We start from the raw sequence: 13,712 nt of genomic DNA on the forward strand, positions 1-13,712 counted from the left end.
CCCCATCTGTCTGTATATAATCTTACTCACTCACTGGACAAATGCATTCTAAGGCAATGGTGGACAACCTATGACCCCAAGGGCCAAAACTTTTACTCCACCTGTTTTTGTACAGCCCATGAGCCAAACAAAGGAAGAGCAACATTTAAAAATGTAAAATTACATGAAACTTGGCCCTGGCTGGTGTAGGTCAGTGGACTGAGCGTGGACCTGTGAACCAGAGTATCTCGGTTTGATTCCCAGTCAGGGCACATGCCTGGGTTGCAGGCCAGTTTCCAGCAGGGGATGTACGAGAGGCAACCATACATTGATATTTCTCTCCCTCTCTCCTTCCCTTCCCCTCTAAAGATAAATAAAATCTTTTAAAAAAGTATATGAAACACAAATTTCAGGGTCTACAAATAGAGTTTTATTGGAACACAGCCACATCTGCATACTGTCTATGGCCACTTTGGGGCTGTAATGGCTCCGCTGGTGGCTCAGAGTCTCACTGTAAGGTAAAAACAAGTACTCTATGCCTGGGATAGAGTACCATGGGATGCAGTACCACTACCACGAGCACCAGGATGGACACATGGGAGCCATCCACAAATACTTGTTCAGTGAATAAAGTAATGACCCTCAGGTTCAAATGGTCCTACAGGCACAGATAATCCTGAAACTCAGGCTTTAAGTCCCTGACAGCTCTCATATCTTTCAGCTGCAAGGACAGCAGAAATCTTGGGTCTAATCATCTCATTTTAAAAAGTCAAAAGAAAGTAGAAAATACTATATTTGGAGGCTACAGTTAATGCTCTCTCCTACTTTCACCGCACTTGTACCTACATTTTTACAGTTAAAATGAAAAACACTCAGAGATGTGAAAATGAATTAGGTGATGTATGTTCATTTTTGTACCTCTATAGAAGCTGTGTTTCAGAAAGACATTATATTGATTTTGATTATTATATACTTAAAGCCAACTATAGCTCACTTTATACTCAATACTGAATTAGAGGTAAAATTTTAAAGTCATTTTCCCACTGATAACAGGTTCATATAAAAAGTATTGGCCTTAAGTGCCCTGGCTGGTGTAGCTCAGTGGATTGAGCACAGGCTTGTAACGCAAAGGGTCACTGGTTCGATTCCCATTCAAGGCACACACCTGGGTTGCAGGCCAGTTCCCAGCAGGGGACACATGACAGGCAACCACACATTGATGTTTCTCTCCCACTCTTTTTCCTTCCCTTCCCCTCTCTCTAAAAATAAATAAATAAAATATTTTAAAAATACTGGCCTTAGGTAACAAAAACTCATACTCAACATTGCAAATTATCTAAATCATGTAATAAAATTTAAAATTCTCAAAAACTTGTCACTAACAAATACTACACCAAAATTACAACACTGTATAGTGATCACAATTTACAATACAAAGTATAAGAGAAAAGTCACTTCCCTGGAGACAAGAGGAGGGCATCTTAAACCTAATGACTGTTGAGAACAGCTGCTAGGCACGGGCCGCAGGGCCCCCCACCCCGAGTGTGGGCCTACACGTGACACTGGCAGCACCAAGTTGCACTTGCAACAAGTGCACACTTCAAAGCCACAGCCAAGCTTTTAATCAGCAACTTGTACTAATTTAAAACACCTCTAAGCTCCTGTCAAATTCTAAATTTCTAAGATTCTGTGATGTAAATTTATCACAGACAAAATTCAGACTATATGGAAACTTCTGTCAATTAAATCAGCAGCACTTGAGGCTGACAAGCATAAAAAGATACAGGACCTGGCACAAAGTTGATGATAATACAGAACAATAATTACAGGAGCTACCATTTATTGAATCCAAAGCACTACATTAAACACGATCTCATTTAATCTTCACAGCCTTTGATGGAGGTGTGTCCCTATTTTACAGATAGCCCATCCCTAACCTCTCCCCTTATCTGAACCATGCATCATGCATATTTATGAGGAGAAAAGGAGAGCAGAGTAGCGCAGAGTGGGTGTGGGGTGGAAAGGAAGTAAAGAATGCTCCCACAGTAACTCATTTTGCGTCTGGTTAACTAAGCTCCAAGTTGGCCATCACCACGTTCTCCCTCCCTTCTCTGGAGTTTGGGGCTGGTGCATCCATCCCTCAGATCCCTCCAGAAATGGGAATCCTTTTACTGCCCATCTGCTCCTGCTGCTTATTGCCTCCTACTACAAAGCTTGGGGAGGGAAGTGGTCAGCAGTCCAGGGGTAAATGTCTTAAATCTCCCCTGTCCACCTCACAGTTTTACAGAAACCAAACAAAACAACTAGCATGTGCCAAAATGTGAAGAGAGGTTATAATCCTAACTAGCAACAGAAACAAAAGAACATTAACTCCCAACTTGAAGTCATTAGAACAAGTAACAAACAAATAAGAAGTAACAGCAGTAAGTGGCAGATGCAGAAGTCATTCCAAAGGTTTCTCATCGACACAAAAGATGTCTGGCAAGTGCAGCCCCTCAGAGGCAGAGTGGATAACCAAGGAGAACTAGGTAACGTGATCTAAGGCAGAAAATGGACAGAAGTGTAGGGAGGCCCACAAAGGTTATACAGTGGACACTGGCTGGCCCATGCATGGCCCTGGCAGACATGTCCACACAGGATCATCATGGAAACCAAACATTCTTGGAAAAAAATACATTCAAAGTTCATAAAGGAGTCCCCTCTTCTTTCACTATAAGGAACATTATTGGGATAACTAGTAAAATTTGAATTAGACCTGTTGCTTAGATAATAGAGCTACATCATCGATAAATTTTGATCATTGTACTATGGTTATATAAAAGTACATTCTTGTTTTCAAGAAAGAGACACTTACTCCTGGCTGGTGTGGCTCAGTTGGTTGGAGTATCACCCTGTAACCAAAAGGTTGCAGGTTCAATTCCCAGCCAGGGCACACACCTAGGCAGCAGGTTGGATCCTCAGGCCAAATGCAGGCACAATCCCTGGTCTGGGCATACATGGGAGGCAACCAGCTGATGCTTCTCTCTTGCATGAACGTTTTTCTCTCTCTCCCTTCCTCTAAAAGCAATTTTAAAAAATGTCCTCAGGTGCCGATAAAAAAAATTAGACACAAATGTATTTTAAAGGTAAAGAGATACATTTTAACTGTTCAGAAAAAAATACACGTACACACATAGCTGTACAGAGGAGCAGCAAGGATAAAGCGAACAGAAAACATCAACATCTGAGAATCTAGAGGAAGACTATACTGTAATTCTTTGTAATATTCCTGCAACTTCCGAGCCTGAGAGAAACCCGATTCCTATAAAGAAATGTTGAGGCTTTTTCTAAAGAAAAAAAAAAAAGTAGGATGGATAAAAGCATTTTCATTTGACCATAACTTTGTCAGTGCTCATTATACTTCTGAGAGGCTGCCACTGACAGTTTCTTTCCAAGATTTTCTCAAAATAAACTACATTTCTGACCTACACTCTCAGTGACTTGGCCAGATAAATGAGAGGGTTCAGTGGACTCCTCCAGATTGCCCGAAGCTCTCCAGGTCACTGGTGACGAGCAGGAACAACAGAGGAGACTCGGAGAGTAATCCCTTAGATGGCAGCACCCGGAACAGTGCTCGGCCCCAGCTGAAGTGTGCCTCGTTGTCATCTTACTGTTACTGAACTCCCAACCATGACTTCTTTCTCCAACTTGCATTAGTACTTCTAGTCTAGAGCTTGAGGATCCAAAAACTACAACCTGAGAGCCAAATCTGGCCAGGTGTCAGTTTTTGTAGGTAACTTCTATTGAAAAACTCCAGGCCCATGCAGGCTTCCACCCTCCAAGGGCAGAGTTAAGCTGCTGTGACAGAGACCCGCATTCCCCCAAAGCCAAAAGTATTTGTCTGGCACTTTACAAAAAAGGTTGTTGACTTCTGCCCTGGTGTCTAATGACGTCAGCAGCATCTAAAGAATCTTGAGACTGAAGGATAAAGAAATTAGAGACTATTATTGAAGAACAGTAATCTTGATCTCCTGAGAGGTGCCTCCACTATTACAGGATTCACCTCCAGATCTGGATTGGCTTTTCCTGCTCTACTTCTTGTTAACCATGAAGAGCAATTTCTGATTCAGATTGTGGATTCACAGACATTCCAATGAGGCACAGCAGGCTTACTGAACTCGAGTGATCCCAGGGGAACCCATGAAGCAAGTCGAACTGAATTTTTTTTACTAACAACTACATATGCAGGGAACCCCAAGCAGTTTGTATTTGCTTTCATATCTTATTGTATGTCCTTGAGCTTCCTTTCTCCTCCCTATGCTTGCATTTTATACAATGTCAAATTACAGATTTAAATCACACAAATTTAAAATAACAATACACATTAAGCCCTCATTTTGCAAAAAAACATGCAAAAATAGTTGAACCCCCAAAATCTCAAAATGTTTAATTTCAAAACCAGAAGGCCAATTAATTCAAACCTGTATTTGCTTGCCCCTGACAGCTGCGACTTTTAAATGGTTAACAAGACATCCAGCCTTCTTTGTCAGCCAGCCTAAACCAAGGGGAATTCGAATTACTTGGCATCTTCAGACAAGTATTCTGGGCATAAAACGAAGGCTAACACAGCACTTTGCTCCCGAGGCCCATCCCTGGCTCCCACTGATGAAAAAGTTCCCGGGAGGAAGGCTTGGCGGCAGAAGGCCCCAACCTGGCCATCCACCTACCGACGGAACCGCGGGCTGCACTTCGGGGTGACAGGAGAACCGCAGCCTGAGCCCTCCCCTGCTCCACCTAGTAAGGCCGAGTTGCCTGCGCCCTGGCCACATTCGGGAGACGTTAGCTCACCCGAACAAGGAAGCGCCAGCAGCACACATACGGCGTTTTCACTGCCAGTGTACCCACACCCACTTCTAGTTCAGAAAGGGTAGCCGCTGCTTTGATGGTTTTCCACCTTGAGGAAAAAGGAAAAATCACAAGACCACAAGCAGCACCTTCTGAAGCACACGATGTAAATCTTTATTACTAATTGTTCTGCCAGGGCAGGCCCTTGCCCAGTCACAGAGGCCCCAGCCTGACTGACTCGATGCAGGCCCAGGTCTCCTGCTGGCACTCTGGAGGGAAGAGTCACGCCTCCATTCCTACCTGGGCCCTTCTGCCCACTTTCACTTTCAATGCATTATTCACGCTATTTAAATGCTAATACAAAATAACTTAGGACAAAGTAATGGTAGTCAGTTTCCACACATTCAATTCCATTTCTCAACTTTTTCAGGGACTTAACTAAAAAACTTGTTCTCACCTCTTCACCCTCTATGGCCTTTTCTGACAGATTTTATTCTTCTATGATTGTACCTTGTAAACAATCCAACCTTGCAGCTTATCTGTCTGGGGCACCCAGTCACCAACACCACCACCATCCCACATGAGGCTCAACCAATGTGAGGCTCCTTAAGGGGACAAAGCGAATTTGACTGTCACCCCACCATGGAGGTAGATGGTCCAAAACACTTAATCAAATCGGTAACTGTGAAAGATGCAGCGAATTGAAAATAGAAACCAGTTCATGTGATTTTGGGCAAACTATCTACTTGTGGCTTAAGAAGTTAATGATTCCATCATATTTTAATTCAAGATCACCCACAGGTTTCAAGCAATGGGAGGCTCCTGGTCTGACATCAAGCTCTGCTTCTTTTTAGACTTACTTTGAGGCACCATGCTGTAGATGCCCAACCTCACCAGTGCACTGGGGGATTAAGCAGAGGTCAAGGGCATTCCTCCTGCTCCCTGCCTTCTACGACTGAGGACGGACACCCTGTCTTCTGAGAGGACAGGCTGAGCACAGCCCTGGACAGCGGACAGACAGAGCCATAAGGAAAGGCAGAAGGCATAAAACGAGATCATTTTTAAGTAGTTTCACAACCTGCACAAGACAAAAGTGGGAAACCCAAGAGTTAAGTGTTCTTTAAACTATTTGCTTGGGAGGATAAATAGTAATGGAAAAAATACAATTTAAAAAACACAACTATTTGAGAGCGCAGAGATGACCGCTAAGATTCTCCTCTTCTGTGATGTGCTGAATGAGCTCCAGGTACTGTCCATGAACAAGAAAACAAGTATAGCTCTTTAAGAGCAAACTGCAACCATATGACCCCACTGAAGATCTCTTCTCAAAGTCTCTAACACTCCTCACATGCCCCCGAACTGAACATTTCAGAATGATCAGAGCACTTCTGATGAACAATTCATTATGTGATTTGTTTTTATTACCACCATGTATATGAAGTCACAAAACACAGGAACAATCTTTATTTACCTCTGATACAGTGAGGACTTCTAAAGCTCTTATCTGAGACAGTCATGGAGACCCTTAATATGGATTTTCCTCCAGAAGCCTTTTCTTCAAAATGAGAAAATGTTTAATGTTTCCAGATTTAAGTAGTTAAAGTGGTTAAGTTGCACGGGCATTTTAAAGTCAGTCTTGCTCTGTCATGTAACATATTTAATTGTATAGCTAATGTTTTCAGGACACATACAGTATAGATCAGGGGTGTCAAACTCATTTTCACCAGGGGCCACATCAGCCTCGTGGTTGCCTTCAAAGAGCCAAACGTAACTTTAGGACTGTATATATATATGTAACTGCTCCTTAACTAGGGGCAAGGAGCTCGGCACTGCAGCTGGGTAGAAACAAGGTGCCTGGCCGGATAAAACAATGTGGAGGGCCGGATTCCGCCCTCCGGACTTGTGTTTGCCATCTGTGGTATAGATGAAGATCAGAAAAAGAAATTAAGGCTAATAAGCTATAACAGGTGTTATCAATAAACCATTAATGCAAACTCATCTAGAACCTGTGCCTAATGCACCTATTTACCAGCCCACAAAACAAGGTTTGTGGTTCATTATCTCTTATTTCCTTGGCGACAATCTAGCACAGGAATTATTTCTTCAGCATCAAAGTGAATATACAACACCTGGCACCTTTTTAAATGCAAATTCTGAGTCTTTCAAGACTGGACACTTCTATTCATGGCCACGTTCCATCTAGAGAATAACAAAAAACGACCTAAGTGACCAATAATAAAACAATAGCTAAGCAAGTAATAATCCATCTACTCAAAGAAATGCTTATCATGAGAACTACAGACACAGGGAAAGTAACAATGTCATACTTTTAAGTGAAAGTCACTGAAAGTTATGTATGTATGTAGTCATATGATATTTTAAAAGTGTCTTTTGAAGATTTAAAAAAACTGGAAAAGTATTCTCAGATATATAACATTAATGTGATGGGATTACAGGATTTTTTTTCAGAATTTTATTTTACATTGATATGCTGCTTTACAATAATAAAAGAAAATATTTGGGGAAAGCATTACGTTTTTAAGAAAAAGAACTATTTGCTTTATCCTGAAAACCAACCTGGAAAAAAAAGCATATGCACTTAAAAAACAACGGATCAGAAAAAGATCCCCACACTACTGTTTGGTAATGAGGGATACTTCAAGAAATGAGAGAAAGTTTATTAAGTTTATATATTTTTTCAGTTATATCAAAACCTCGAAGTTAAAGTTCATACGCAACTTTAAACCTCAACAGAAGAGAAAGAAGCATGGAAACCATTCCTATTTGCCTTTTATACATTTTCTGACAGCCTCTGTCAGGTTTGACCTCAGCTGATGCTAATATTGACACCCACTAGGTGATGACCCAAGAATTCAGGGTACATTCTTAGCAACAAAATTAGCTTTCTCAAAAATCTCTGGGACTGCCTTTTCCTAACAAAATAAAATAAAACAAAAAATTTTAAAAAGCCTTTTACTGAATTCGTCACAGCACTGCTTCTGTTTTAGAAGAGAAAGACCAGTTCACAAACCTGGGAGTACTAGTAGCCCAAGCTGTTTAACTTCTGGGGAAAACCAGTACGATACAAATCACTCCTCCGTCACACAGCTTCTCGTTTTAAGTTACTTAAACCTCAGAAAATTCATTAAGTGAATGCTAACTTAAATAGATTTGGCAAACATATTCATATCATTTCTTTGGTTCTGCACATTTTGATTGCAGCTGTAACTTTGTTTGCTATTATTTTGTACCTGTTAATAAAGTGTATGCATATAAGCTGTCTGCTTCCCAAAGGAAAGATGAGTCTGTTTCCAAATCTGTAAAATAGCAGCAATCTGTTTCTGTGAGGATCACATGCCATCCTGTCTGTGAAATGCTTAATGCAGGCGACCAGTAGGCACGAAGTAGGGGAGAGCTCCTACCCTGCAATGGATAAGCATACAATCCTGAAGCCCTATTGCCTGCTTAGAAGAGCAGCCCCATTACTTGCAAGTCATTTCAACTTCCTGCGCCTTTATCTTCATCTACCAAGTAATGGCGCCTACCCCACCAAGTTGCTATACAGAATGAATTTACATATGCAGAGCACTTAGGACAGTGCATATATTCAGTGCTCACTACACAGCAAACCAATGAGGCAGGACTCAGAAGGAACCACACCTGCTAACATCTTGATATCAGATTTCTAGTCTCCAGGGACTATGAGAAAATAAATTTCTGTTAAACAGAAAAACCTGGAAAAGCACTCATCATTACTTTAGTGAATGTCCCTCAATTTTGAGTTTTCTCATGACTACACTGAGAGTATGTATTTCTGACTCAGTGCATCATACCAGGTCACATGATATCATTATATCTCATTACTGGCGATGTTAGGGTGGTATCTGCCAGGCTCTTCACTGTGAAGTTACTATTTTTCCCTTTGCAATTTATAAATATATTGGGGGAGATACTTTGGGGCTACGTAAATATCACAGATCAGAGGAGACCTAAGGCAACATGACAAATGAACAGTGGGATCCTGGAGTAGATCCTGAAACAGAAAAAGGGTATTAGTGGAAAACTGATGAAATTCAGTAAGATCTATAATTTAGTTAATATACTGTATTGATATTAATTTTCTGGTTTTCATAAGGATATTAGATTATGTAAGATGTCAGCATTACGGAAAGTAGGTAAAGAGAGTAGAGAAGCTCTCTAAACAACTTTTGCAACTATTTTGTAAGTCTAAAACTACTTCAAAATTAAATTTACAAAAGCTGCAGATTCTGAACCCACGTCTGGACAGGGCCTGAATCTGCCATTCTCTGAAATGCCCTGTGATGGTGGTGCTGCTGGCCCGTGGACTACTTCGCTAGACAAGGCCTGGGCAAACACAGCTGATGTATTTTTTATTTCCCAGGGCACAATTTCCAAAGGATAATCAACTAAAAGGCATCAAGATTATACTTGAAGTACAGTAATCACTCCTTAACTAGAGGCAGTCCTTACATTTTGGCACACTGAAATGTTCTTTTAGCACCATGATACAGTGAGAAGCCAACTAAAGAATCTGAAATCACAATCTTTGCTACAAGATCCATCTATGGTTGGCCCTCCCCAATGGGGCCTGGCACCCCCTCCAGCGCTGCAGAGCCAGGAGACCCTCCACAAGGAATGCACACCATCCACCCATACTTGCAATACGGAAGCAGCCATGGGGATCATAACTGGCCCCAGGTCCACTGGTAGTGGACGTCATCACCTAGGCCACGCAGGGGCACAAGAAGGGAGCACAGTGATGGCAGCACAGGTTCTAGAATTCCTGCATACAGTAAGGAATTGGGATTCCTTATAAGGGATTGGTCAGTACACATGGGACCTCTGCTTATCCCACTAAAATTATTTTTAACATCGTGTAATACCTATAAGAAAGAAAATAAGATGGCAGACAAGAGCTTCAAATTTCTGGCAGGTCAAGAGAATCTAACGAGGGCAAAGGAAATAGCAGTGTGAAGCACACAAGAGTGGGCACAGCCAGAGGAGGGCTCCAAGCCTGCAGCACACCAAGACCCAAATGCAGGGCCCTCGGCAGAGACCGAGGGCTGTGCCTGCACACAGAAGACAGTCCTGGCACACAAGAGCTATATGAGGGGACTCCTAGGCCAAATGGTGCAGCCACTAACTGAAGGGGTCTTCCTTAAGTGGGAAGGCCCAGCAAAGACCTGCCATCTGGCATTCCAGTTCCAAGCATACTAACAAGTTCCCAATCACCCACAGGGAGACCTACACATTTCCAAAGCCAGCCCTAAGACTCAGATTTATCAGCTTCCTCTTGCTTTAGACAACAACAATTACCAATAATTAAGGAGTACTCACCATACAAAGCAAAAAGCCAGTATTTTTTAAAAGGACAGACAACAGTGATACTAGATGAAACAAGAAATCAGAGAACAAAAAAAGAACTGAAAAAAAAATCCCCATTAGTACTCTCAGTATCAAGGAGATGATGCATAAAAACAACAAGCTACTATGAAAAAGGACAGAACAAATACACTCTTGGAAATTAAAATTTCAATAATGGCAACAAATTTAAAAGAGTTGGAATAAAAACTGAAGCCTTCTGCCAGAAACAAGAATAAAATAACACAGGAAGAAGATAAAAGACAAGAGATTCAGAGGGTCAAGATGTCCATCATCAAACTAATAGGAACTTGGAAAAGTGAACAGTAAAAGAGGAGAAGAAATTCTCAAATAAATGACGCAAGAGACTTTCTCAGAGCAGAAGGCCAAGCCCCCAGGATCAAAGAGCACATCCTCTGGCACTCTGGAAATGCCCTAAAACCAAAGAGGATCCTAAAAAGTTACCCACAAGGAATAAGACAACTTGGCTAAAGGTTCTCACTGAAATGAAGAAAGCCAAGATTAAAACACGGAGTCCTGAACAACCCCAGGTGTATAACAAAGGAAAGCATCAGGATGATGCCTGTGCCGGCGTGGAGTAACCAGTCCAGATCAGAAAAGGAGGACAGAGGGCTGGAGAGGCAGGGTTAGAGAGATCTGACACTTATCCTTGAAAATGTAAAACAATGTAAGAAGTTGATGGAAGCAGACAACGCAAAGAAAAAGAAAGGCCTTTACAAACAACAGAAAAAACAAACAGCTGTATTAGAAGGAAAATGCACTACTTGGCTGGGAAGCAAGAATATTTGCACAGTTATAAACAATTTCAGTTAACTGAACTAATGAATTCAGGGTGTAGAAAAGATGGGATATGATGTGAAGAGCTAAATCATATTATCATAACAAAGTAAAAAATGTGTACAATAATTGTTTAGAGCTATGAATAACTTCTTGAAGAAAACAAAAAGATGTAAGTCTCTGAGAAGGAGGACTAAAAGGTGGGATGGGGGCTGTTGCTCTCATTTTAAGTTTTTCATGACATTTCATCATGTACTTAAAATCATTAACTTAAAATACTAAATATATGTGTGTTTAATTTTTTAAGCACCCTCAACCCTTGGCTCTGTGTGTCTTAGGCAAGTCACTTAACCTCCTTGAGTCTCGGTCACCTCATCCACCACACAGGGCAATCTCTGTCTCATCGGGTCACCGTGATGAGAAACACTGTACATGAACAGCAGTCCCAGACACAACGCATGACTCGTAAACTGCAGCTGCTTTTTAAAAAAGTAGAGCCAATGATGGCAGAATACATGACGAGAACATATTAAGTGCAAAACAAAGGGGAAACAGAGCTGAATATATAGAATTAAATTTATAGGCAGTTGCAGTGTTTTGTTTTACCACTAGGTATTGGTACCCATGGTTGTCCTAAAAGCTGGATGATCCAATCATCTACTTTCTGATGTACTGTTTCCCTCACTTGGGAAGAAAACAAGCCTGCACTCGGCCCTTTGACTCGCCCTCCCCCAATCTCAGAAAGCAGGGGGGACAGCACTGTTGAGAACCACTCAACTATCCCCAGTTATTTTTGTTCCCTAAACTTCCAGTTACAACTCTACCCTTAGAAAGGACTGTCTCCTCGCATCAATTGGTTTAGTTTGGTGCTAGTTTTACCAACCCAATCAGGCCTTGTAGTACATTCAAAGGCATCTGGGAAGAACAGGTAACTGCAAATAGAGAGCAATCACCTGTTCCATCACCAGACTCTAAACTGTGCCCTCCCTGGTCCGGGCAGGCAAGCCCTCTATCCCTCGAAGTCACTCCTGTTGACAGTTCTTCGGGGAATACTTACTTCCCCAATATCAAAGTAATCCCTCCCGTCTCATCAGAAACAAATCAGTTCCTCTACTATGGCAATATATCCAATTCGCTCCCAATGGAGGTGGGATGTACCTCTTTTTCAGCCATGGGTCACATTCCTAAAGGATTAAACCACAGAAATAGCAACAAGTATGGGGGTGGGGGGGAACCGTGAAATCCTCATTTATCAAGGTCTGGATAAGTGGATCTTCTCCGGATCTGAATCCTCTCCGAAGTCTGAAGTTGTCTATTCCTAAGCCGGCACTTTATGCCCCTATTTTCCTTTGTGAAACTATAAGCAAATTAAGAGGATGCTGTTTGTGTTCCTGACTCTAGGGGCTCCATCTCACATTGGTAACTCAGGATGGCAGCCGAGTCGGAAGTCGGACTGACAGGAACTACCACACCGCAGGGTCCTTTGGGTGCGTTTTCAGTTTCCCATGCCCCCAAAGAAGCAAGACCCAGCCCGCCCCCTCCCGCTACTGTAAGCCGTCAGTATGCAGGGCGGCCTTCGGGACGTCTAGGAGCAACTTTCGCAGGGCTGCTCCCCAAGTTTAAAGGCAGCTGGCAGGGGACAGGGGACAGGACCTGTCACCCGGACCGTCCTACGCGGCGCACCGCACGGGGGCGGAGGGGAGGGAGGGAGATTGCAAGTGCAAAAGAAAATTAATGACAAGAAAGCAAGAGCCTCATCTGGGAAGAAAACAAGCCTGCTCTCGGCCCTTTGACCCAGCCGCCCCAGTATCCGAATGCCGGGGGTACAGCGACGTGCGCCCACAGAAGAACGCAGGGACTGGGGGGCCGCAGAACCCGGGGGGCTGGCAGAGCTGAGGGCGCGCCAGGAGGGGCTGAGAGGAGCAGCGGGGGTTAAGGTGGTGCCGGCAGGACTAAGGGGGGGCGGTGGTGCCCGGGGACGCCGAGACCGATGGGGCGTCCGGGAGGTTGACAAAGCTGAAAAGAACGGCGAGGGGAGAAAGAGTGCCCGCAGATAAAGGGGGGAAGGGCGGCGGAGCCCGGGGGCGCTGAAGGGGCAACCGGACGGAGGCAGCGGGCCGTTGGCGGGCCAGGCAGGGAGTCCCAGGCAGGGGTGACAGACGCGGGAGCCGCGGCCGGAGGAAGGCGAGGGGAGGAGGGAAGAGGGGAGATCTCGCTCTCGCTCTCGCCCCGCGGGAAGGGGGAGGTGGAGACGCGACCGGCTGCGGGAGCTGCAATTACCGTGTGGGCTGCGGAATTCTCGTGGTGTTTGTCGGGGAGCTGCGATAATGGCGCCCGTCCTCGCGAGAGAAGCAGTGGATCTGCGCAGGCGCTACAAGTCGCTTCCCGCGGCCCTCCACCCTATACAGTCTGCGCAAGTTCCCCGGACGGTGCTCCTAGAGCCGGGGCGGGGCCTACAGCCTTAGGCCTCTAGCTTGCGCTATCGCCAGCGCCGGTGACACTCGAGCATGCGCAAGCGCCCTGCCCCCGCGCCACGGTTTGGACACCCGAAGAGTTATTAGGGTGCGCCCGGGTTTCTCGGTATCCGGTGATAAGTCGCATCGGTGGGCTGTTGGAGAAATTTGCATTTTCTTTGAGATAGAATGAATAGGAATTAGTCCCCCAACGACTACACATCCCGGAGGTCCCTGCGCGAGTCGCGAGCGGTGCATTCTAGGACTAGTAGTCCC

The 13,712-nt window shown here is 43.9% G+C and overlaps 1 protein-coding gene across 8 annotated transcripts in view; it reads right to left on the reverse strand.

The window, feature by feature from the left end:
- Window positions 1–13,463, reverse strand: part of BANP (BTG3 associated nuclear protein) — a 144,869-nt gene extending 131,406 nt beyond the window's left edge. For 3 of the 8 annotated variants that reach the window (XM_037040207.1, XM_037040204.1, XM_037040205.1), the window contains exon 1: window positions 13,264–13,463. The gene's annotated coding sequence lies outside the window, so the exon portion shown is untranslated. The remainder of the gene's footprint in view (window positions 1–13,263) is intronic. The other 5 variants (XM_037040210.1, XM_037040212.1, XM_037040209.1 and 2 more) reach the window with 3 other exon arrangements.
- Window positions 13,464–13,712: the final 249 nt, after the last annotated feature.

Source organism: Sturnira hondurensis, unplaced genomic scaffold, assembly GCF_014824575.4.
Source record: "Sturnira hondurensis isolate 20B ecotype Veracruz unplaced genomic scaffold, ASM1482457v3 Scaffold0002597, whole genome shotgun sequence".
Taxonomy (NCBI): domain Eukaryota; kingdom Metazoa; phylum Chordata; class Mammalia; order Chiroptera; family Phyllostomidae; genus Sturnira; species Sturnira hondurensis.